This window comes from Salmo trutta, chromosome 12 (genome assembly GCF_901001165.1).
Source record: "Salmo trutta chromosome 12, fSalTru1.1, whole genome shotgun sequence".
Taxonomy (NCBI): Eukaryota; Metazoa; Chordata; class Actinopteri; order Salmoniformes; family Salmonidae; genus Salmo; species Salmo trutta.
In genome coordinates, this window is record NC_042968.1 from 13,638,605 (window position 1) to 13,665,654 (window position 27,050).

The following is a 27,050-nucleotide window of genomic DNA, read 5'->3' on the forward strand; positions in this document are numbered from 1 at the left end:
TGTGAAAACAAGATTAAATCAAGAATAGTCTGATGGGTGACAATATTAGCCTATCACTTGTGAATTATATATCATCACTTGTGAATGACGCCCAGCATAAGAAACAACGCCTTTTTTTTCTTTACTTGTTCGAATCATAGTCGCACACCTCATGTAGCCTAGCCCACAGGCCTATATATTTTAATGAGGCTTGTATCACAACTAAAGTGGGCAAATAATAAAAGCATTACATGCATAATTGCATTTGCGGTCACTTTTGATAATGGTGTTTTCTGCTAATGGAACATTCACGCTTATATTCTACTACCTTGTGCGCATTGCTGCGCTCATAATGTGAAGAAATGGCCTAATAGTTTATCAACATTTTAAGTGAAATGTTCTGCATCAGCCACATTGCATAAAAGGGTTTGTATTAATTTGGGATCTATCGCATCCCACAACTGTCCCAAACTATGATTGGAATATTTATTTATCGCACAGAATAGAATACTTCAACTTTTATACTATGGGGGATAGTAGATTGACATAGGCTAGTGCTTTTTCTGTTCGTTAGGCCTACTCATCTTGTTAGCTGATGAAAAAATATATTCAATATGCACCTCGGAATTGGATAAGGAAGTGCGCAGTTGCGTCCCCGATGTGTCTGTAATAACTTGTAGCCTGTGAGAAAGACCCAATCATGTGACCGAGGGCCGTGTGAGGGAGTGACACTACGAGTTGCGCATCACATACAGGGAGAAGGGCACAACCCAGCACTGCGGGCCGCAAAAGGCATACATTTTTTAGGGTGCATTACGGCCACAAAGGGGATGCCGCCTTAAAATTTGTGGCATTATTAAGTGCTTGTCAAATTGTGAATGAGAGACTATTGGAGTGTGTACAGCCTGCGCAAAAAAAACCCAAAGCAGAGCTCATGCCTTTCATGCTACTTTTTTTCCCAAATCATCATTAGAGTCTCATCATGCAGCCTTACCATGTATTAAACATCCAAACATACAGCCCAACGTTTGTAGAACAACTAAATCGAGCGTATAGGAGTACCTAATTCTTTGTTAACCACTCAACACAGAATAGTCGCATGTGCGCACTCCCCCAAATCGTTTGGAAAAAATATTGTATTTTATATACTATAAAATAATGCCACGGAATTATAAGCAAATCTTGTCTGCTAAATGAACTAGTGCAGCCCACAGCCATTTGGCATAGCCAACTCAGAGTATGTTATTCTTTTCTGAAATAGACTACATTTTCTACACCATGCTTCTTTAGACCTGTCTAAAATAAATAGCGGATTAATTGTGAAGGTGTAGGCTATATTACATGGATTTATTAGACTTTTTCAAATAATTTGTAGGCTATGTGTGGAAGCCAGGAGATGCTAAATGTGTTTATGTTAGTTAACGTGAGGCCGACAGTTATTTGCTTGACAATCACCGACAATCACACGCTCTAGTCTACACCTATTCTATGATCATTAACCACAACTGCCACAGCAAAATATTCTGGTCGATAAATGAGTAACATAAAGTCCAGTGTCCCTGTGGAGTTCAGAAATACGTTCTCCTGCTAGGTGTGATCTGGGGCCAGTCTGAGTAGGTGAGATACAATGGGCCATCCTCTTCATACTGTTCTGGTGCCAGTTACAGGAGGTTACAGATGAATGGTCACACGTTTGAGATTGCCTAGAGCCGGTACAGCTTGAAGAAAATTGCAAAGGTAATTTGCAAACAGCCAAGGATGAGAAATGAAGCTTCAACTAGCACCATGGCAACCCAGTAAACCCATTGACCTCACGCATGTCCAGACTCAGACTTCGGCTTAACACCATGGCAACTTGCAGTCCCTAGACACCGATGAATCAGTTACCAGAAAGGAATTTATGCAGAAAGATAGAATGAAAATACTCTACAGACAGGTCATCACTAGAGTACCACACACCCAACAGTCCCCGGAAGGCAGATTTGAACAGGTCATAAGCCATTGCAAAAATCTTTACAATTATAGGAAATTAGCTGTAAAACTGCAAAATTGTCTCTCAGCCTCATTGCAAAATGTGTAGAATAGCATGAGATTAGCTACAAAACTGCACATTTTCTCTCTGCCCTGTGGCAATATGTGTAGAATTGCAAGAAATTTGCTATAAAACGACACATCTTTGCAGGGTCATGGCCCTTGCCAACAACATCAAGAATACATGTGCATTTGCTGACAGTGAGGGATGGGTAGACTTGATGATGAGACCGTTTTAGCTGGTTTCTTGTAAGGGCAGAAACCGAAACTCTGATCATTAATTTCCAATCCCCAGAGGCAGCGACAGCATGGTTTATCTATGTATGAGAATGAGGCGACTGAAGAGTCTGAGAGGACTTTGGTGTAAAAGGATATGATTTCTCAAATCAACACCCCCCAAACCAACTCTCTGGGGTGTAAAACATGAGATGAGCCGGGAGTCTAGTGCAGAATCCCTCGCCTGATCACCATCAGAGCCTGTATCTGACATTTTACTGCAACTTAATCACACCAGACCTGTAACACTGTGTGTGTGAGGGATACTCATGTAATGGATCAATTGCATGGCTGAGCCATAATTATTTGCTCTGGCTTAAGGGAAGCTGTTTATATGCTGATGAGAGAGACTAAATATAAAAATACACCCACCGTAGGCTACTAGCGTGGCACACCAAACATACAAAGATGCAAATTGTGGAATAAACATAGCAAGGATTCTGCAGTAACAGACCAACACATTAGTCCCAAACACTGAGCAGCAAACTCACCAGTTCCCTGTGAGTAACAAATGTTTGAAGGACGCTCATTCACCATGCGTTCTCTCAAAGATCTTGTCTAAAATACCATCTCTGTCTCTGACTGTTCTCTGCCCGGTCTCTGTACTAGTGGATATCTTGAGGAATCTCAAACACAAAGGAGATTGTGAGCAGTGCCGTCAGAGAAGTATTATGTACCTACGTAACGCCTTCACTGCCCGCAGTCTCCTTGTGATCCATATTCTCCATTTCATGTTCATTAAGATTTTAGTGGGGGACGATCTATAACATCTCATTATGCCATGCCATTTTAATGTCCCCTCCATATAAACTCTCTGCACCCACCTCTCTCACTAGCTTACTCTGTCACTCCGCACCAGGGCTCACGCTACAGCTCAGAGATGGTGGTTGGAGTCAGCTGAGGGAGTCCAGTAGAGGAAGGAGATAACCTCCCGCTTCTTTTCACCTACACTGAGCACTATCCTCTGAGAGTCTTGTCTCGTGCTCTCTAAAAGGGAGGCAGCGACCTAGACAGAGAGGGAGATGGTTTGGGCCCTGTCGCCTTTGTACGACATATCCGTCAGGGATAGCAACATACACAGAAACACACACAATGGCTCTGTCTGGACCACAAACCATTTCTGTTGTCCCCTCGCATGGAAAGGGAACGCTTTTATGGAGAGAAAAAGTGAACATATATAAGTATGTGGAAGAAGAGGAGAACAGGTGAAGAGGCTGCTACAGAAACTAAGAAGATAAAGTGGAAAATGAGACAACTCTTCTTCTATCAGCTAACTGTGGATGTAATCTGAACTGAATCAAGTGAAGACACAGGAACTGGGTCTAGTAATACAAAAGGGAGACAGAGAAAGCAGAGAGGGCGAGGATGAGGGAAAGAAAAAGGAAAACAGAGCTGATACATGGTTCTTGTTAAGTTTGTAATCTGAACCTCATCAGACGCAGACAGGAAGGTAGAACGAGAGCAGGAACGAGAGAAGAATGAGAAGGTAAGAGAAAGTATGAAACAGAGAGACAGAAGAAGAGTGCAGAAACCCAAAGACAATGACTGGAAGAGGTTGCATTTGGGTATAGAGGAGATAGGCTATAAGAAGGGAAATGTTTGGTCTGTGTCTGGCTGGCAGACAGAGGGTTTTGAAGGCTGCAGCTGGTGTTTTCGCTGTACATACACAGTGGTTTTCACCTAGGCCTACATGGAGGGGACAGTACTGTATGGCTTCAATTAATCAATCAAGCACTAAGTTGCTCTTCGGGATCAGGATTGCAAAGAAAATGATCTCGAACTCCTGCGTAGGAATGGTCTATATTGTAACTGTCTACTTAGAGCGTAAAAGGAGGTTGAACAGTCTGCTAAAATACGTTTTTTCAACCAGACAGACAGGCAGACATTGCACTTAAATGTGGTTACACAAAGGAAACATGCATACATTTCTATGGAGCGCAGTTGACTTTACCACAGCAGCCTCTTCCTGTCAATTCATTTCAGAGGTCAGGGGTAAAGGGGGTTTGTGTCTGTTTCTGGAATATCACACGGGTGCTGAGATCATGGGCTAAGCTGTTGCGTCTCTCTACATAATGATCCAAGACCCATCTCAACAATATCAAAGCCTACTGACAGACTAACATTTGTCAACATGCCAATCAAAAGTTCAAGTTGTTCTTCGGACCCATCCATGACCTAGAAGGTCAGCTGCTGTTCTATGAATTATGTCATTGGTTTGAATGGACTACTTGTTGTCTCCCTCTTATGCCTCCATGGGGTATTTGTTCACCTTCCCCGATCTGAGTCTTGTAGGGAAACATCAAAGAGGTGAACAAGGTATTGGACCGGGAAGTGATCCTAATACTGAGTGACTACTGCAGACAGATACAATAAGCACAAACAAAAGTCTAGTCAACGAACTCCAAGAGAAAAAAGTGGAGCAAATCAACATGGCTCTACAACGGGTGAGTGAAAGAATGAGCGCAAAAGGGAGCGAGTTTCAAAAAGACTCCAGACGGAGAGAAGAGATGGACAGAGACTGAAAACTAGAAAAGAAAGAACAAAGTAAAAGCTGGAGCTGAGTTTCTGCATTTCAATACAATCTGTTCCAAGACAGTGGAATCATGGGTCAGCGATCCCAAAATGAAATGCCTCTATAAATAAGCCAATTTCTCTGGGGAACTTCCATTGGAAACTGGTTCCAGCTGGAGGATCCAAGATCATGTGGGATACGTGGAATCCAGCCGATAGCTGCAGGATATTGAGAAATGAAACGCAGAAAGAGAGAGTAGAGTAGCCGTCACTGGAACCTACCACAGAGACGCACCACCACTCAAAGTAACATAAACTAACATGAATAGATATGTCTAACTATAAAGTGTGTTGCGATTTTAAATGCACTTTAAATCAACTTTGATTCCATTTATGCTGTAAGACAACCATGACATGTATATGCTAATTCTATTCCATCAAGACTTGTACCTACAGTGGGGAGAAGAAGTATTTGATACACTGCCGATTTTGCAGGTTTTCCTTCTTACAAATGGAATGGGAGAAGGTCATGTCATCAATGCAAATTAATTATTTAATCATACAATGTGATTTTCTGGATTTTTGTTTTAGATTCCGTCTCTCACAGTTGAAGTGTACCTATGATAAAAATTACAGACCTCTACATGCTTTGTAAGTAGGAAAACCTGCAAAATCGGCAGTGTATCAAATACTTGTTCTCCCCACTGTATGTGGGGTATAATGGTTAGGGAATACAAGAACACAGTGCTGTCACTACACACAGCCTAGTGTTGCTGTGAGAAAACAGTGTTCTGCCATCAGAAATAGAGGAGAGACAGAGTGACAGAAATTGAACATTTTGAGGATGCAGGCAGAACTGTATTCAAGTGAAAGAGAGAAAGGAACAATATAATTCCCTGCTGCTGGTGCTACATTGCCAATGCACTTTCCTATTTTTAACAAGACACACAGTGTCTTTATACAAAAAGCACAACTGCTTTAGTTGTTACAGGCTGTATCGTGCGTCCCAGTTGCCTACACGACAGCACCTTGCGGTTTTACACCTGAAACTACCAACGGAAGCCAAACAGACTGTGCAGCCTGGGTCTACAACCGCAGACTGAGAAAGTGTTGTTTTTATATCCTTCTTCCATCTTGGTGAAGCGGAAAGCCATTTTTTTGGGGTCACCGCTTTATTCGTTCTTATCTGAAAACACACAAAACAAACATGTGCCTATTAACCCGAGTGCTTGTCTCTGCATCTTTTTACGTAGAAGTGCAGAAAGCTACAGCACCAGATCTGAGATGGTAGTGGTGCTATCACTTTCTCTAAGATCTTTGCGATGTTGTGTTATTGGTGCTACTGTAGGTAAGACAAGACTATCTGGGGCAAACACTTCAGCATAGGAGGAAACAGTTCACTTCACTATAGTACATCAAGTGACTTAAAAAGTACTGAGCAATAGCCTCACCAAATATATGCAGGAGTGATGAAGTGAGAGCTTCTGGTTCATTTTAATCTAGCTCATGTTATTCAACGGAGAAAATCATTGTACCGTGACTTTGGGCTCACTAACGTTAAATCCAACACCATCAGGAAAATGGGTCATGATTTGGTCATCTTGCTATTAAATCTTCAACAGACAGCAACAGCAGAGGGAAGCGTTTTGCAAAACGTAAGTACTAGAGACTTAAAAACATATGAACAGTCTCTGATTAATATTTTTTTCAGTGATGCTTGTCCAAATACAACACACAAAGTGTCATAGCTCATTAAAATCTCTTAGCCTGTAGTGCCTAACTGATTTGGCAAGCAAAAGAAATCTCCCAATTCTAGACTCCAGTAAAATAACAACAATCCATGGATTTTAGGGCTTCTTGTTTCCTGTTGAGGCCCTGGATAATGGAGAGGGGGGACAGGAATCAGGATCGGAATATCACACAGCTGGCATAGCAGTCTCCATCTTCTACATATCAATGATCCGAACAACCTGCCCTGGCTGTGACTGTGCTCTTAATAGGGTCTCCACCCAGCAGGATGAGGGGGGACAATGAGAGGGCCAGGGGACAGCTGATCAGCAGAGAGAGTGGAGTCTGCATCTCAGAGTCAGGGTGCAATGGTAACAGCCAGGGTGAGAGAGGGGCCTTCTGCACTGCAGAGACTGACTGGTACTGCTGCACATATCAGCAAATAAAAGCTTGCTTTCACTGAGGACAAAAAGGTCAACACTAATGTGTGACATTTTATTAGTCCCCACAAGGTCAACTGCTATATCTAGGGTAGAGGTCGACCGATTAGTCGGAATGGCCGATTAATTAGGGTCGATTTCATGTTTTCATAACAATCTGTAATCGGCATTTTTGGACACCGATCATGGCCGATTACATTGCACTCCACGACGAGACTGCATGGCAGGCTGACTACCTGTTATGCGAGTGCAGCAAGGAGCCAAGGTAAGGTGCTAGCTAGCACTAAACGTATCTCATAAAAAACAATCAATCTTAACATATTCACTAGTTAACTACACATGGTTGATGATATGACTAGTTTATCTAGCTTGTCCTGCGTTGCATATAATCGATGCGGTGCCAGTTAATTTATCATTGAATCATAGCCTACTTCGCCACACGGGTGATGATTTAACAAGAGCATTCGCGAAAAAAGCACTGTCGTTGCACCAATGTGTACCTAACCATAAACATCAATGCCTTTCTTAAAATCAATACACAGAAGTATATATTTTTAAACCTGCATATTTAGTTAAAAGAAATCCAGGTTAGCAGGCAATATTAAACTAGGGAAATTGTGTCACTTCTCTTGCGTTCATTGCATGCAGAGTCAATGTATATGTAACAGTTTGGGCCGCCTGGCTCGTTGCGAACTATGTTGCCAGAATTTTACGTAATTATGACATAACGTTGAAAGTTGTGCAATGGAACAGGAATATTTAGACTTAGGGATGCCACCCGTTAAATAAAATACGGAACGGTTCCGTATTTCACTGAAAGTTTAAACGTTTTGTTTTCGAAATGATAGTTTCCGGATTTGACCATATTAATGATGTAAGGCTCGTATTTCTGTGTGTTATTATATTATAATTAAGTCTATGATTTGATAGAGCAGTCTGACTGAGCGGTGGTAGGCACCAGCAGGCTCGTAAGCATTCATTCAAACAGCACTTTCCTGCGTTTGCCAGCAGCTCTTCGCAATGCTTCAAGCATTGCGCTGTTTATGACTTCAAGCCTATCAACTCCCGAGATTAGGCTGGCAATACTAAAGTACCTATTAGAACATCCAATAGTCAAAGGTATATGAAATACAAATGGTATAGAGAGAAATAGTCCTATAATAACTACAACCTAAAACTTCTTACCTGGGAATATTGAAGACTCATGTTCTCATGTTCTGAGCAAGGAACATAAATGTTAGGTTTTTACATGGCACATATTTCACTTTTACTTTCTTGTCCAACACTGTGTTTTTGCATTATTTAAACCAAATGGAACATGTCTCATTATTTATGTGAGACTAAATAGATTTTATTGATGTATTATATTAAGTTAAAATAAAAGTGTTCATTGTTCATTCAGTATTGTTGTAATTGTCATTATAACAAATATACATATATAGAAAAATCGTCCGATTAATCTGTATCGGCTTTTTTGGTCCTCCAATAATTGGTATCGGCGTTGAAAAATCATAATCGGTCGATCTCTAATCTAGGGGGTTTAGGGTTAAGGTTAGACTTAGTGTTATGGTTAGAATTAGGTTCAGGGTTAGGAGCTAGGGTTAATTTTAGGGTTAGGGTTGAGGTTAGGTTTTGGGATTAAGGTTAGGGTTAGTTTGTGGTTAGGGAAAATAGGACTTTGAATGGGACTGAATTGTGTGTCCCCACAAGGTTAGTTATACAAGACTGTGTGTGTGTGCGTGTGTGCATGTGTGTGTGTGCATGTGCGTGTGTGTGCGTGTGTGTGGGGGATGCCGGTGACTGAATAAAAGCTGACGGAGGTATGAGGATGACTGAAGAAGCTGGCTGTTTTAATCCTGTTAGCTGGCGTCAGGGCACAAGAGGGACACGACACAGAGGGGATGTTTCAACACTAATCATCCATCAAATAAAGAACCATGACTTTCAGAGGCCCAAGGGGACATACATGTACACTACTGTTCAAAAGTGTGGGGTCACTTAGAAATGTCCTTGTTTGTGAAAGAAAGCAATTTTTTTGTCCATTTAAATAACATCAAATTCATCAGAAATACAGTGTAGAAATTGTTAATGTTGTAAATGACTAGTAGCTGGAAATGGCAGATTTTTTATGGAATATCGACATAGGCATACAAAGGCCCATTACCAGCAACCATCACTCCTGTGTTCCAATAGCACGTTGTGTTAGCTAATCCATGTTTATAATTTTAAAAAGGCTAATTGATCATTAGAAAACCCTTTTGCAATTTTGTTAGCACAGCTGAAAACTGTCCTGATTAAAGAAGCAATACAACTGGCCTTCTTTAGACTAGTTGAGTATCAGGAGCATCAGCATTTGTGGGTTCGATTACAGGCTCAAAATGGCCAGAAACAAATAACTTTCTTCTGAAACTCGTCAGTCTATTCTTGTTCTGAGAAGTAAAGGCTATTCCATGCGAGAAATTGCCAAGAAACTGAAGATCTCGTAATGGCTCTAAACAGAATAGAAAGAGGAGTGGGAGCCCCCGGTGCATAACTGAGCAAGAGGACAAGTACATTAGAGTGTCTAGTTTGAGAAACAGACGCCTCACAAGTCCTCAACTGACAGCTTCATTAAACAGTCCCCGCAAAACACCAGTCTCAACGTCAACAGTGAAGAGGCAACTCTGGGATGCTGGCCTTCTAGGCAAAGTTGCAAAGAAAAAGCCATATCTCAGACTGGCCAATAAAAATTAAATATTAAGATGGGCAAAAGAAAACAGACACTGGACAGAGGTACTCTTCCTAGAAGGCCAGCATCCAGGAGTCGCCTCTTTACTGTTGAAGTTGAGACTGGTGTTTCTAGTCAATTTCTCACTTTCTTACTTGTCAATTTCTTACTTGTCAGCCAAAGGTAAACCCAGAGAGAGAACCTTAATCTGCAGGAAAACGGCTGTGTCTTGGAAGTTTCACTAGGGGGCGATAGGAGGTGATGTGCAGGGCCTCCCTGCAGGCAGTCTGAATACATGAATGACTAAGCAGCAGCAGCCAGCTAATTAACACTGGGGCAGATCCTGTTAATGACCACAGCACCTGGCCACAGGGCTCTGCTCTACCGCCTACAGGGATAACATCACAATGTCTCTGTTGCTCACAATAACCACGGATCTGAGGGCGAGAAGCTAGCTACCTTCAGGCTACATTGATCTTGCAGTGTTGTCATCCATCCAGCACGTCTGACAAAGTCTGAGCAGTAACTAATGAAGAGAAGCAGAGCTGTCTTTAACTCAATATACAGTATGTTAACCGTAATCTCTCCCATCCCTTTCAATCATTTACTTACACGTGTATTTCTCTCCTCCCTATGACCAGGGCTGTCTTCCTGAAGGGCGGAGTTATTCTGAGCTCGAGTTTCTGGTCAGGTGGTCATTTCCCTCTCTTGAATCTTCCTCACTACACTTTATCATCCTGTCACTGTACAGGACATAGCGCCCGTGGACACCTGGCATCACCGCTTTAACAGAGTTACTGCAGCTATCCGACAGTCACATCTGGCACCATTACAAGGACACACTGGACTGCAAGATAGAGGTTTGAGGAAAAAGACAGGTGGAAAACAGTGAGGAAATGTTAAAGCAATAAAAGACTGGGAAGATTAAAGAAAAACTTAGACTGAAGGACAAAATAATGTGTGTGATGGGTCATTGCAAAATTCCCATTCTGAACCCTATGTGCTTGATTAAATGGCTTCTATGGATTGTATGACGACACATGGATCATTGTTAACTTGCTATATTAAATATGTTGTGCAGTATGAATCATTGGTACTGCATAACGGGACACGTGTGATGGATAATATATGACGTGAGTAACGATGTGAATTGTATTGCCTTAACTCCCTCCAGCTATGTAATGGAATTTTGCAAAGACACAAAGACAGAAAACTGGAGACAAGTAGAATTGTCAGTATTCACATTCACAAACCGTGAAGGCCAGCATGTCGAGACTTGTGAAGGAAATGGACAGCTTCCGTGTCTGGATAGACCTTGTGGTTACTGAGATCCGTAGGATGGAAAAGTGACAGCCTTGATAAGGAATAGGGAATGATGTGGTGAGCGACAGACATTTCGTTCAGACAACGACAGAGGGAGCAGAACAGACCATGTGAGGCAGTAGCTGAGGGAGAGGCGGAGGAGACAGGGAGGGAGGAGGCCTTTGACAGGGCAGCCGACTCAACTGTAGATGAGGGGAGTGTAACAGGCCTGGTGTGGGGGCTGTGCTTTGGCAAAGTGGGTGGGGTTATATCCTGCCTGTTTGGCCCTGTCCGGGGGTATCATCGGATGGGGCCACAGTGTCTTCTGATCCCTCCTGTCTCAGCCTCCAGTATTTATGCTGCAGTAGTTTATGTGCCGGGGGGCTAGGGTCAGTCTGTTTCATCTGGAGTATTCTCTTGTCTTATCTGGTGTCCTGTGTGAATTTAAATATGCTCTCTCTAATTCTCTCTTTCTCTCTTCCTTTCTTTCTCTCGGAGGACCTGAGCCCTAGGACCATGCCTCGGGACTACCTGGCATGATGACTCCTTGCTGTCCCCAGTCCACCTGGCCATGCTGCTGCTCCAGTTTCAACTGTTCTGCCTGCGGCTACGGAACCCTGACCTGTTCACCGGACGTGCTTGTTGCACCCTCGACAACTACAATGATTATTATTATTTGACCATGCTGGTCATTTATGAACATTTTAACATCTTGACCATGTTCTGTTATAATATCCACCCGGCACAGCCAGAAGAGGACTGGCCACCCCTCATAGCCTGGTTCCTCTCTAGGTTTCTTCCTAGGTTTTTGGCCTTTCTAGGGAGTTTTTCCTAGGGAGTTTTTCCTAGCCACCGTGCCTCTTTCACATGCATTGCTTGCTGTTTGGGGTTTTAGGCTGGGTTTCTGTACAGCACTTTGAGATTTCAACTGATATACGAAGGGCTATATAAATAAATTTGATTTGATTTGATTTTGATTTGAGAGGGCAGCAGATGGGAGAGTAGAGGCCACTATTGATGGGGTTTCCCCTCTGGATCTAAAAACATACAGGTTATTTAAAGCCCAGAGTCAGCCTGCCCTGCCGCCATCCACCCCGCAGGCATAGACACATCCATTTGATTTATTACCGGCCCCACTACCCAGAGAGAGGAGAGAGGCAGATGAGAGATGGGAGGTTATAGGTGAAAGGAGAGCAGGGGAATGAATAGGAGATGTCACGGCTGTGTGAGTATGAGGGTGTACCATGGAAGAATGTGTGAATGAGTGTGTGACTCATCGTGCGAGCGCTTGTGGTAACATGTGTGTTGGGTTGGAGTGCAGAGACAAAGTTCTCTTCCTTTCACCACCCGTTCTGACACTATGGGCTCTTATGAAAATCCTTTTGTGTGTACAAAATGTGGGTGTAAGGCGTATGTTTGCGTGTGTGTAGTTGAATGACCCGACACTTTCTCTCTTTTGCGGAAAGTAAATGAAGCTTGTTTGGCATCCCAATAAACACGCTGTAAAAGTTCTCCACCAAAGGGCCACGGCTCTGTGGCTCTTTTGTTCTGAGGGAAGTTTCGGAAGCAGCAGAGGGGAAATAGACACAACCATGTGACCCATAAAGGAGACGCAGAAGCTATGGAGCAAAACAGACAGGGTTGGCTTCGATTATTGAAAACATGTTAACTACATTTGGTCTCCAATGTTTATTGAAAACATAAATAAAGTTGCAGAATGAGCACTTCTTATCTCTCAAGTACATTGCTACAGTTGTTTGTTAGCTAGCTAGTGGATTTTTGCCATATTAGCATAGACGTGACATCAGTCAAACTACCTCATAACAAGACATGGTATCAAGAACAAGCTGAAACGAGCCACTTACGATTCCCCACATGGCAGCTTCTTGTCATTGTTGCTAGCTATCTGACCATCCAGAATCACAACACACTGCCTTCTGCCCCATTGAAGCGTGTGCATCGTTTTCGTGACGTTCTCAGCTAACCCGTCTATACAAGAAATATTTGCATCCCTGTTTGTTCTCATAATGTCTGAGCAAGAACAGACATGCTTGACAGAAGACCCAGTTCTATATGTAGCAGTCAACCGCTCTCCATCTACACTGCAAGGTAAGGCATGCTGGAGGGAGAACTCCAATATGAGGTAAACCCACACACCCTTCACTCGCAAACACACACTCTTAGAAGAAAAAGGTGCTATCTAGTACCTAAAAGGGTTCTTCAGCTGTCCCCTTTTTGGTTCCACGTAGAACCGTTTTGGGTTCCATGTAAAACCCTTTCCACAGAGGAACCCGAAAGAGTTCTACCTGGAACCAAAAAGGTTTCTACTTGGAACAAAAAAGGGTTCTCCTATGGGGATAACCGAAGAACCCTTTTCAGGACCCTTTTTCGTAAGAGTGTAAAGACAAGGAGAGAGATGAGAATGAGAGGAGTGAAGCACTGCCAGATCTGCAGGAATGGTACTCAAAGTCATTGTACAGGAATCGATGCTGTGGCAAAGCCAGAACAAGCAGCAGCCACTCTTACTTCAAACCGTCTGTTCAATGATCCTCTTCCTTCCTGTCTCTATAGCTGAGATTCCTGAGATTTGATGTCCTCATGCAACAGATGGCTCAAAACAAAAACATTTCTACATCCACTCTATTAACAGGTCTCTCTGTCCAACAGGTGCTCTTCCTCATACTCTTTCTGATTCTTCTCTTCCCCACACTCTTCCCTATTCTTGCTGTTTTTGCTGTCTTTACTCTCTCCAACTCTTTCTTCTCCTGCCCTCTCCCACTGTACTATATCCCCATCTGGGTCTCTCCCACTCTCTCTTTCGCTCTCTCCCTCCGTCCCCGACCGTAGGACCATAAATCAGCACCAGTCTTTGACAGGGACATGTTCTCTGACCCAGAGAGCTGCGCTGAGCTGTGGCTCAAACACCCCCAAATCACTCAAGTACAACCCACACCAATATCAACACCAAAGCTAGCAGAATGACAAACACATGTTAGAATACATTGGAAAGAATGTCAAAATACTGTATCTTGCCTCTTTGATTCCCACCACTCTCTTCCCCCTTCTCTTTAACTGTGTACATACAGCCCCCCCACCCTTCTTGTAGCCGTGTTGTAGCCGTGTGACGACTCCCAGTCCAGCCAACAGTCTCTTTATCACTGCAAACTGGGCCATAAACATTTCCGCCCCATAAACACACTTTACAATCCCTCCACAAAGTGAGGGGTTCTTATCTATTAGAGATTAATACAAGTTAAGGGGCTGGTTTGGTGTCAAGGCTAAGTTTTTAAAAATACCATAACTGGAGGACATTTATATCAGGTCTGGAATAGTGAGAGGGGTTTTATGTTAAAAGCAGGGGTTTGTGGGAATGTGGTCAGAGTGGATTTAATCAGAAGAGTTTCAGAGGATTCCCTCACTTCCACAGAGTTGGAGTATACATTTTAAAAACTGTGCTGGAGCAAACATAGCTCTGTGATTTTGGTTTGACCACAACCCTTTCTCTGAGACCCTATATAGGGCTGGGCCTGTAAACAGTTCCCTTGACCGCATGAGTCAGAGGGGAGGGAATGTGTGTCTCGCTGTGACCGTTCACACTGGTTTTGGGACTCTGGTTGATCTGGGAGCCCTTCATTAGCAGTTTGCTTAGCCAGAGCACCTGGTCTATAGCACTATAAACCAACAGACATTCGTGTAAAAAAAAATAATTTGAAACTGACCATTCAGAAGCAAACATGTGGGAGGAGAGAGACCTATTTAGCTAACTATGGATCCAATTTAAAGCTTTGTACCCAAGCCAGCGTGAGATGTTCCAAACTTCAAACGGTCTGAGAAAAGAAATGCTCATACGAAGTAGAGCACTTCACAAAAAAAAGATTTGTAACTCGATACCGGCACTCAATATATTTTCCTCAAACAAAACTCACCAGAATTAGGACGTCCCCCTTATGACTCGTCAAAGAAATGTCCATTGAGGATGTTCAACTGCCTGTGCAGCGGAAGCGGAATGGTGGGATGGGTTTTGCTGATTCATAACTCGTTAAATTTCAGTTATCATCCTCAGAAGGAAGGGAGCCTCACAGCTGTGATAAAGACCAGACAGGGGTTAGAGGTCAGCAGCGAGTTATAACAGGACAGCCTGCTCTACCTGCCAGGCAGCAAGGAACAGCAAACATGGGTAGGCTCAGAGGCTCTCCAACTCGAACTACCAAAGTTGAAGGGCTCAATTCAATCAGATGTGTTTAAGTCAACGTCCGTATACCGGTGGTTCTGACGGTGTCGGAAGTTGAACTGTGTTAGAGCTGTCAAATCCACAAGTGCCTCCCGGCATTTATACCTAAAGCAGACATTGCCATTGACTACACAGTGAGACATTAACATACATCCCATGCAGCCTTGTTTACGAGTTGGAACACTGGAATGTGAGATGTAATCCACACCTCCATTATGAGATAAAAATCCTCATTATTTTGTTTAATGATTTTTCAATTTGAGCGTCATTATTTCTATATAGCTTACCCTTTCTCTTTCTGCATTTCTAACGTAGGGGTTCCCAAACTTTTTTGGCCCACTACCCCATTTTGATATCTGAAAATTCTCACGGCCCAACCATGTGAAAAAAATGATGTAATTAACAGCCAATGGTCACTTCTTTACTTGGGGCTATGGCAGTCAATTGGAAAACATTCTAACAGTATTTCTGATTGTCTTCTCAACTCACCATTACATATCTTTCATGGGGGTCTATGACAGTCAATTGCAAATTAGACTGGCATAATGTATCTTCTCTCATCACCACTAATGAAATGGGTGTGGCTTAATGCATATCAGGTCGGCGCTTCTCAAAGTCAGGGGGCGTGGTTGACACTGCGCACCTCATCTCTGCTGTCACATCCAACTTGGATCGATATTTGGTTTTAATGCAGACGAGAGCACTGAATACATCTTCACACAGATACACTACATTACTAAAAGTATGTGGGCACCACCTCGTCAAACATGTTGTAACATTGCTGCGGGGACTTGCTTCCATTCAGTCACAAGAGCATTAGTGAGGTCAGGCACTGATGTAGGGTGATTAGGCCTGGCTCACAGTCGGCGTTCCAATTCCTCCCAAAGGTGTTCAATGGTGTTGAGGTCAGGGCTCTGTGTAGGCCAGTCAAGTTCTTCCACACCGATCTCGACAAACCATTTCTGTAGTGACCTGTAGTGACCTCGTCGCCTAGCCCGAACCATGAAAAACAGCCCCAGACCATTATTCCTCCTCGCCAACGCTTGGCATTGCGCATGGTGATCTTAGGCCATGGAAACCAATTCCATGAAGCTCCCGACAAACAGTTATTGTGCTGACGTTGCTTCCTGAGGCAGTTTGGAACTCGGTAGTGAGTGTTGCAACCGAGGACAAACGATTCTTACGATTTTTACGCGTTACGCACTTCAGCACTCGGCGGTCCCGTTCTGTGAGATTGTGTGGCTACCACTTTACATTTACATTTACATTTAAGTCATTTAGCAGACGCTCTTATCCAGAGCGACTTACAAATTGGTGCATTCACCTTAAGATATCCAGTGGAACAACCACTTTACAATAGTGCATCTAAATCTTTTTGGGGGGGGGGGGGGGGTTAGAAGGATTACTTTATCCTATCCCAGGTATTCCTTAAAGAGGTGGGGTTTCAGGTGTCTCCGGAAGGTGGTGATTGACTCCGCTGTCCTGGCGTCGTGAGGGAGCTTGTTCCACCATTGGGGTGCCAGAGCAGCGAACAGTTTTGACTGGGCTGAGCGGGAACTGTGCTTCCTCAGAGGTAGGGAGGCGAGCAGGCCAGAGGTGGATGAACGCAGTGCCCTTGTTTGGGTGTAGGGCCTGATCAGTGCCTGAAGGTATGGAGGTGCCGTTCCCCTCACAGCTCCGTAGGCAAGCACCATGGACTTGTAGCGGATGCGAGCTTCAACTGGAAGCCAGTGGAGAGAGCGGAGGAGCGGGGTGACGTGAGAGAACTTGGGAAGGTTGAACACCAGACGGGCTGCGGCGTTCTGGATGAGTTGTAGGGGTTTAATGGCACAGGCAGGGAGCCCAGCCAACAGCGAGTTGCAGTAATCCAGACGGGAGATGACAAGTGCCTGGACTAGGACCTGCGCCGCTTCCTGTGTGAGGCAGGGTCGTACTCTGCGAATGTTGTAGAGCATGAACCTATAGGATCGGGTCACCGCCTTGATGTTAGTGGAGAACGACAGGGTGTTGTCCAGGGTCACGCCAAGGTTCTTAGCACTCTGGGAGGAGGACACAAGGGAGTTGTCAACCGTGATGGTGAGATCATGGAACGGGCAGTCCTTCCCCGGGAGGAGGAGCAGCTCCGTCTTGCCGAGGTTCAGCTTGAGGTGGTGAGCCGTCGTTGTTGCTCCTAGAGGTTTCCACTTCACAATAACAGCACTAACAGTTAACCGGGGCAGCTCCAGAAGGGCAGAAGTTTGACGAACTGACTTGTTGGAAAGGTGGCTTCCTATGGCGGTGCCACGTTGAAAGTCACTGAGCTCTTCAGTAAGGGCCATTCTACTGCCAATGTTTCCCTATGGAGATTGCATGGCTGTGTGCTCGATTTATACACCTGTCAGCAATAGATGTGGCTGAAATAGCCGAATCCACTCATTTGAAAAGGTGTCCACATCCTTTGTATATATAGTGTATGAGCTGGCTTAGGGTACCATGTGTTTTATGGTGCTTCAAGACTACTTCAAGACCACTTGAAAAAATACGAGGTCAAATCATAACATCAGTGATCTTCAGGTCGGAAAGTCGGAGCTCTAGAAAGAGACCTGAGTTCCCGAGTTGGAATTCTGAGCTGGATGACTGTTAAAAAAAAAATCCCAGTTGGAGCTCGTTTTTTTCAGAGTTCCCAGTTGTCTTGAACGCACTGAAATCTGAAGTCTGAGATTTCCAAGTTTCCAGTTTCTAATTCCCAGTTGTTTTGAACGCGGCATTAATGCTCCAGAGGGAGACGACAGGAGATATGAACCAAAAATCTTTTCCTCGATAACCACCAAGCCTTGGTGTGAAATAGAACATTGTTTTGCTCTGATCTTAGATCTCCACATAGTTTGGCGAACAGGCGTGCGCACAGTGGATGTGGTTTGATGTAGTTTACAATCGAAGTTACCTGCTGCAGTATATCTCCGAGTTCTGTGCTCAGCTCTTTTGCCGGCCAGTTGCTCTTGGTGTATCATACAATGGGTATCTCGGCCCTCACAGCTACTTAAGTCATTCAGTCAGTGTTTCCTCTTGATTGCTAGCAATAACATAAATTATTTGTTTAACAGTGTTATCTGGCAAAGGTATTGATGTGAGTTTCTGTGCCTCTGCCTCCCCACACAATGTTTTCACCATATCAACTGTGGCCTGTAATATCAAAGTCTGATTGAATCTAGGCTAAAGACATCTTAGACTAGCTAACCATTCCCTATTTATAGTGCTAGCTGTGGTGTTGCCATGGCAACTGATGAACAATGACATAGCAATTGAGAATCTGTCATTTACATCCAGACACAAAAATTGGTTAGTACACTCTGAGCCCTGGTCTAAGTCCATCGCCAATGGAAACCCTAGTCACACAGAGTAAAAAACTGTCTGTCTTCTTTACCTCAAAATAACATTTCTGAAGCTTGTTTCTATGGTTACACCTCTAACTCAATGTGTGTCACGTCATCTATGGCATGGGGCCTAACTCATCTGAACCCACACAGTTCATTCTAGTTTCCCTCTGTCTGACACTGCACAACAATAGGAAGAGTCGTGTTCCATGTGGACCTACAATCTTAGAAAAAAAGGTGCCATCTAGAACCTAAAATGGTTCTTCGGTTGTCCCCATAGGAGAATCCTTTGAAGAACCCTTTTTGGTTCCAGGTAGAACCCTTTCCACAGATAGTTCTACATGGAACCCAAAAGGGTTCTACCTGGAACCAAAAAGGGTTATCCGATGGGGAAAGTCGAAGAACCCTTTTGGAACCTTTTTTACTAAAGAGTGTAGGTGTCGTGGCTGCAGTGGGATCTGGGTCTACCATGTATAATACACTGCATTCCTGAACCATGACTCACTAACATCCTGTCCTCATGCACAGAAACTTAGACCCACACATATGCTTGTAAAAATACATGTCATGCATCACACACACACCAGACACCTACGCACATGCACGCACGCACACACAAGTGCGCACATAAACCACACCCTATTACTGCAGAAGATGACATGTGATTTGGTCATCGATGTTGACATTCTAACCCCATCGCTAAACTGTTGGGGTGGGAAGTGTGAAATTTTCATTTCACATTTTCCCTCAAACCTCAGCCCTCACAAAGATGCTTTAGTCACACCACATTCAGGGACAAGATCAGAGAGAAGATGACTTGAAGGAGAGGAAATGGACACTGGACAGCCATACAAAATGAATAAAAGCAGAATCACTAAGCTCCATGAAATTCCAAAGCACAAACATTAGTGGATGGAGGTCATTTGGAAGATTTCTTTTTTTTTTAAACAAACACTCATCCCACATGCAAACACATGAACTCGCCCACATTAAAAGTCTCATTGATGTGATCAAAGAGCAAAAGGCAGTAGAGCTGAACTGGAGCAGAATCCCAGCTAAATTCACAGGGAGCAGGATATAAACTAGATCTAATTAAAACAGTACAACTGCAGTCAGAGGAATGTGTGGGGGATTTTTTCCAGACTTGGAAGTGGGATGAGGATGAGGTGAGAGTAATTACATTGCAATGGGCTTTGGACACCTTAAAAGTGCTACTGTACATGACTACAATCCCTTATAATCAATTCATATTGCCTACTCGTTTAGAGGATTGGTTACCACACACCTATACATGTCTGCATAAACAAATGCACACATACAATGTACGCAACACGACACACATATTGAACATATTTTGAAGGCTTCACTGATATGTAATAATCATTTGAGGTACATATATGTGTCCTATTTCACACATGTACAAGAATGTATTACACAGGTGTGAATTGGAAATGTGTATTTTGCGTATCCCAACTCCCCACGAGACACCCTTGGAGAGTGGGGTCACAACCAGCCAGACCCTGAAGCAATTAGGGCTATGTGCTTTTCTCCAGGGCACAGCGACAGATTTTATACCTTGTCAGCTCGGGGATTCAAAGTAGCAACCTTTTGGTTACTGGCCCAATGCTCTAACCGCTAGGTTACCTGTCGCCTGTGTTGTTGCGATAATGTGTTGTGTTCAGCATAGTGGCCTTGCTCTGTCTCAGAGTTGTCTCTACCTGTGTATTGCTGACTGAGTGTCCAGAGTCTAGAGCGGCTCTGCACTATTAAATAGCCATCATTTATTCAGCAGCCAGCCCAGAGCCCAGGCAGGCCAGGACGTGATGGAGGACTGGAGAGATACTATTTGACAGCCTGTTTCACTGCCTGCTCTCTGCAGCTTGGTGAGAGTATATATCTTTCAACCCTGTGTTACAGCTCCTAAGCTAAGAGTAGATCACATCTGACTGCAGGGTATGAGCTTCAAAGCGTGAAGCAAATGAATTAATTTTGATGGGCAATTTCTGCATACTCTTTACAGTTACGGTTAGGTATTAACTCCGAATGGTTACGGTAAGGGTTAAGGTTTGGGATAGACTAAAATCTCAAAAACAACTTTCTACCGCTGGATTCGAACTTGAAACCTTTTGAATCGGAGGCAATCTGCCTCTGATTCTGCAATCTGCCTCTGATTCCAAAGGTTACAAATTTGAATCCAGCGATAGAAAGTTGTTTCTAGTTGTATGCCTTATCCAAATGCCCTATCAAAACCAAAACCTACGTGAAGGTAACAGAGCTCACTGTTGCCCCTAGAGGCCAGTTTCCACGTCCTGACGTCCTCAGACAGGGATGGATGTCGAATACTGACCTGGCAGGTTAATGCCGCAGTACAAACCCCAATTTATCTCTCCCCATTAGTGGGGTCAAACTGTCTGGGATTAGGGGCTAGAGAGGGAGGAGCATATCACCCATATAAACTCCAACAGAAACACACATAAAGTTGGTTGTAAAGGCCATCTGGTCTGTTGTTAGGTTGCTTCCTTGTTGGAGCAGAGTGACACAAAGCTCAGATCTGTCCTGTGGGCCGGGTGATGAGACGACTTAACCCCCCTTACAGGCATCTCCTACAAGCACTAAAATGACCCAGCAGGATTAGGACGTTTTTTTGAACGAAGCTGGGGGTGTAGGGAGAAGACACCGGTCACAGTAGGTTCAAAGATCTTTTGTCAGGAGATGTAAAAGAAACACCCTAATATATCCACTATCCCCCTTTAGTCATTTTCTCCTCTCTTCTACCATCACCTCAATCCCTCTCCTTATCCACTCGTACCTCTCCTCTATTCTTCCCACTATCTTCCCCATCCCTCTCTGCTGTCACTACTGGGGCTACAGTGGTTAGAGCAGATTCTGAGTGGCAGAGTGAATCCTGCTTCTCCTCTCCTCCTCAGTGGAGCTGCTCCTCTCTGCAGAGCTTGTCAGCTCAGTGAGGAGTCCTGCTGTTTCAATCAGAGGAAAACACCAATCAGTCCACCACACCCTCCCATCTGTCCCCCTGCCTCTCAGCTCCCCTTCCCTTAATCATTCCTGTCCCCAAAACAGCTTTTCTTTTTCCATTATTTTCCAACAGTATCGATAAGCATGCCAGCACAATAAGGAATCATGTGCTATATACCAATTTCAGCTTGCACGGTTTAATTAAAATTGGAAATGTATGCTGTTAGGAACGATTCAATAAAAACCCCAACTCACTCCATGGAGCAGACAATATTATTAGTCATGGGACGACTTTACCTCCCAGGACGGGTCTCAGTGTTTCTTCACTCTCAGTGTGAAGTGTGCTCATGAACACATCAGCCAAGTGGATGAGTGTTTCAAGCTGTCCATTATTTACACACAACTTAAATGTTAACTCAATAAATTGCCTAGGCAGATAGGTGTTAAGGAGAGCAAGAGAGAGCGAGAGAGAGAAAGAAAGAGAGAGAGAGAGAGACTCTCAGTTAGTTCGCTTAACTAGAGGCAAGTGTCAAGGAGTAAGGGGAAAAAAATCCAGCGGGACGGTAAATACTGTGGCTGGAACATCAAGCTGGCTACGTTTTGCCGCTAAGTGCAATAAGCCCAACCCCTCACCACAGGATTGAGTCCACGCTAGTGCTATAACACAGTGGGGTGGGGTAAAAAACAATCACTAACGCTGGGGTGGGGACAGATCCTCAGTCCAGTTAGTAGTTGGAGTTAAGTTGCAGTAAAAGGATACAGGCTGTGGTGTAGAGTATGGATTAAGGCTCCGTCCCTCTATTGATCTGACTGTACTTTATTTAGGCATGAATCACAGCTTTCTGCCAGACAAAGGGATAGGTAGAGATGGCTGGCGCAGTGCAGAGCAACCGTGCAGAGCTTGTGTTACTTGTTCTTACTTTTCATCAAATAGAGGGTCCTATTTCTGACAGGGGGCCCCTATTAGCCGGGCATCATGGGTAAGTGGTGGCGGCTGTAAGGCAGAAGTAACTGAGCGTTAAAGCTCTCTAAATCTGTCTGCACATAGGCGGACGGAGAGAAACTACAGGATCAGACGTTATGATAGGCTCTCCCAGAAGGAAAGGTTTTACTGTGACACCAACTGCCAAAAGAGGGAAACAGAATACCTCCAGGAAGCTCAACAGAGGCTGACCAACGTTATTGTCTAAGACTTTAAATGATAACTCACATGTTGTCCCAGTTGGTGGCGGGACGTGTTGGCAGTCCCCCACATCACAACAAAGCCCATTCAGTCAGTGCGGTCAGACTACCTGTGGGTATTTCTGTGTAACTGGCTTTGAGATCAACTAGTCCTGCACAGCAATCTGAGGAGGCTTCAGAGACCTTCATTTGATTGCACCTACAGGAACATAGTCCTCCCTCATATCACTATGAAAGGCAGAACTGACACCAGACCAAAAATAAATCCTTCTCATGGTCTTCTCATCAACACATACAGAGGAAACAGGACGACAATAAAATAAGGCATACCAGCGTTTATGAGCTCATATTATAGCAACCGTTTTTGGCTACGTCGACGCCAAATTTTGTCTGGTCAAGGCTGATGGCAGTCTTGGCCTCCACCAATGAAAAGTTAAGGAAAGGAAATTAAATTTCAATACATTATCCAGAAACACATATCGCCTAAGACTTGTTTACTTCAGTGCTTTTATTAACCTATTACAGACATGTGCCTACATTTGGTTTGCATGACACACTTGTGTCTTTAATAGACACCAAACACACTCATAAATACACAGCGCCCAATGGAATCTGGGCTGCATTACATTAGGGAGAGCAGAGCTAGGTTCTTTAATGTAGCCGAGGCCTGGTCCTCCTCACCATTCGTTCCACTGACGGACCAAACCAGGGCTGATGTCTGCGCTCTGTGGACGTAAATAGGGGCCTCTTTCTCTAATAATGAAGCACATAGCATGCCCCAGTCCCTCTCAAACTAAAGCCACTAACAGCTGCTTTTGGTGCATCTGGCAGACTGCTTAGAGAGGCACAGACTGTCCAATGATGTCAGTCTGTTTGTCTCACCCAAAAGGCTACAGGGTGACTTACAGCCACTCCCTGGAGAGAGGGCAGCCAAACTTGTTTACAGGTTGGAAGGAGAGGGAAGGGAAGAGGGGGTTTGTCAGTGGTGGTCAGTCAATTCCCCAACTCTGCTGTCTGCTCCACCCACATCTCCATCCTGTGGTCTCCGGACAACAACGTAACAATCTCTGAAAACAACGTTAAAGTCACTCTCTCACAACACACACTCGGGTTAAAGAAGCTAGAATTAAACAGAAGGTTGCTTTAACGGCAGCAACCACAGCAAGATTGCCCGATAGTGATGCCCCATTGACAGACAAGACCAAAGGCATTCCATGCCTTGCTCAAATGTAACATTACTGCCAAACAGTAATAACAATGTCTTATATAAAGCTAAAGTTAGGCATTTTGTCAGATTCACATGGAAAGACTTGCAGGCAGTACGGAGTTCACATCAACAGCCACTGAATCAGAGCTTTTTCTAAACTGCTGTGATGCTCTATTCTTTTTAATGCTTAAACTCAGAAAGGAGCAATATTTCAACAATCCACTACTCTCTGTAACAGCTGATGTTATGTCATCAAAACATTCACAGGAGCCATGTACCCGAGGCCATATTCATGGCAAGCAAGGTCCTTCTTCCACTTTGTTCCAGTGAAAAATGCAGTCTCCGAGGGTGTCTTGGAGGATTTGATATGCAAAAAAACATATTCCAATTCACACGTGTGTATAATACACACTAGAGGTCGACCGATTAATCGGAATGGCCGATTAATTAGGGCTGATTTCAAGTTTTCATAGCAATCGGTAATCGGTATTTTTGGACACCGATTTACCAAATTGTTTTATTTTATATTTTTTATTTATTTATACACCTTTATTTAACTAGGCAAGTCAGTTAAGAACACATTCTTATTTTCAATGACGGCCTAGGAACGGTGGGTTAACTGCCTTGTTCAGGGGCAGAATGACAGATTTTTACCTTGTCAGCTCGGGGATTTGTTTTTGTAACCTTCCGGTTACTAGTCCAACGCTCTAACCACCTGCCTTACATTGCACTCCATGAGGAGCCTGCGTGGCAGGCTGACTACCTGTTACGCGAGGGCAGCAAGAAGCCAAGGTAAGTTGCTAGCTAGCATTAAACTTATCTTATAAAAAACAATCAATCGTAACATAATCACTAGTTAACTACACATGGTTGATGATATTACTAGTTTATCTAGTGTGTCCTGCGTTGCATATAATCGATGCGGTGCCTGTTCATTTCTCATTGAATTACAGCCTACTTCGACAAACGGGTGATGATTCAATAAGCGCATTTGCGAAAAAAGCACTGTCGTTGCACCAATGTACCTAACCATAAACATCAATGCCTTTCTTTAAAATCAATACACAAGTATATATTTTTAAACCTGCATATTTAGTTAATATTGCCTGCTAACATGAATTTCTTATAACTAGGAAAATTGTGTCACTTCTCTTGCGTTCCGTGCAAGCAGTCAGGGTATATGCAGCAGTTTGGGCCGCCTGGCTTATTGCGAACTGTGTGAAATCAATGTATTCCTAACAAAGGCTGTAATTAATTATGACATAACATTGAAGGTTGTACAATGTAACAGCAATATTTAGACTTAGGGATGCCACCCGTTAGATAAAATACGGAACGGTTCCGTATTTCACTGAAAGAATAAACGTTTTGTTTCCGGATTCAACCATTTTAATGACCAAAGGCTCGTATTTCTGTGTGTTATTATATTATAATTAAGTCTATGATTTGATAGAGCAGTCTGACTGAGCGATGGTAGGCACCAGCATGCTTGTAAGCATTCATTCAAACAGCACTTTCGTGCGTTTGCCAGCAGCTCTTCGCAATGCTTCAAGCATTGCGCTGTTTATGACTTCAAGCCTATCAACTCCCGAGATTAGGCTGGTGTAACCGATGTGAAATGGCTAGCTAGTTAGCAAGGTGCGCGCTAATAGTGTTTCAAACGTCACTCTCTCTGAGACTTGGAGTAGTTGTTCCCCTTGCTCTGCATGGGTAACGCTGCTTCGAGAGTGGCTGTTGTCGATGGTTCAAGCCCAGGTAGGAGCGAGGAGAGGGACGGAAGCTATACTGTTACACTGGCAATACTAAAGTGCCTATAAGAACATCCAATAGTCAAAGGTATATGAAATACAAATCATATAGAGAGAAATAGTCCTATAATTCCTATAAAAACTACAACCTAAAACTTCTTTCCTGGGAATATTGAAGACTCATGTTAAAAGGAACCCCCAGCTTTCATATGTTCTCATGTTCTGAGCAAGGCACTTAAACGTTAGCTTTCTTACATGGCACATATTGCACTTTTACTTTCTTCTCCAACACTTTGTTTTTGCATTATTTAAACCAAATTGAACATGTTTCATTATTTATTTGAGGCTAAATTGATTTTATTGATGTATTATATTAAGTTAAAATAAGTGTTCATTCAGTATTGTTGTAATTGTCATTATTACAAATGAATAAAAGAAATCGGCCAATTAATCAGTATCGGCTTTTTTTGGTCCTCCAATAATCGGCATCGGTGTTGAAAAACCATAATCGGTCGACCTCTAGTATGCATGTTGAAGGGGGTGTGTCATCTACCATCATTCACTTCCCTTCATTCACTTCTGGAAGTTTACTCGAAAGATGAGCGAACTATCCCTTCACCTCATTTTGTTTTAACATCTTTGGTCTGACAGCAGCCAAATAGCTTAACATTAGCTGTTCTTAACCCATACAACGTTCAAAAAAGTATTTTACACACATCATATGTGTTCATTACAATCTATGCAAGAATCAAAATGCATGATTTGTCACCAGTCCTTGAAAACATGAATAAAACAGTAAATATATTATGCTCCATACATACGGTATGCTACAGTAGAAATTACAACATGATATTCAGAAAATAAGGCACTTACTTTGATAGGAAAATCGGCCGATTAATCGGTATCGGCTTTGTTTTGGGTCCTCCAATAATCGGTATCGGCGTTGAAAAAGCATAATCGGTCGACCTCTAATACACAGGGTACGTGTGAAATAGGACAAATATATTACTATGCAAAGCCCAGCAAATTCCTCCTAGATCCTCTCATCATTGATAAAAAAGTATTTTCTTCTCTCCATTCCCCCAGGTTTGGCCTGCTAGCAGGTTCTGGCCATAGCTACAGAGAGAGAGAGAGAGAGAGAGAGAGAGAGAGAGAGAGAGAGAGAGAGAGAGAGAGAGAGAGAGAGAGAGACAAACAGAGAGACAGAAAAAGGGAGAGAAAGACAAAGAGAGAGCGAAAGACAGAGAAGTAAAGACAGACAGAGAGAAAGACAGCGAGAGGAAGACGGAGAGAGACGCTAACACTAAGTGCTTTCATAGACACAGTCCTGTGAGATATCATCGACATCTGTCTTATCACAGCTCCTCATCAGAGCCACAAGT

The 27,050-nt window shown here is 43.5% G+C and overlaps 1 protein-coding gene across 4 annotated transcripts in view; it reads right to left on the bottom strand.

Annotated features, from left to right (window-relative positions):
* LOC115202948 (coiled-coil domain-containing protein 102A) overlaps positions 1-27,050 on the bottom strand; it is a 69,057-nt gene that overhangs the window by 37,589 nt on the left and 4,418 nt on the right. The window lies entirely within an intron of this gene.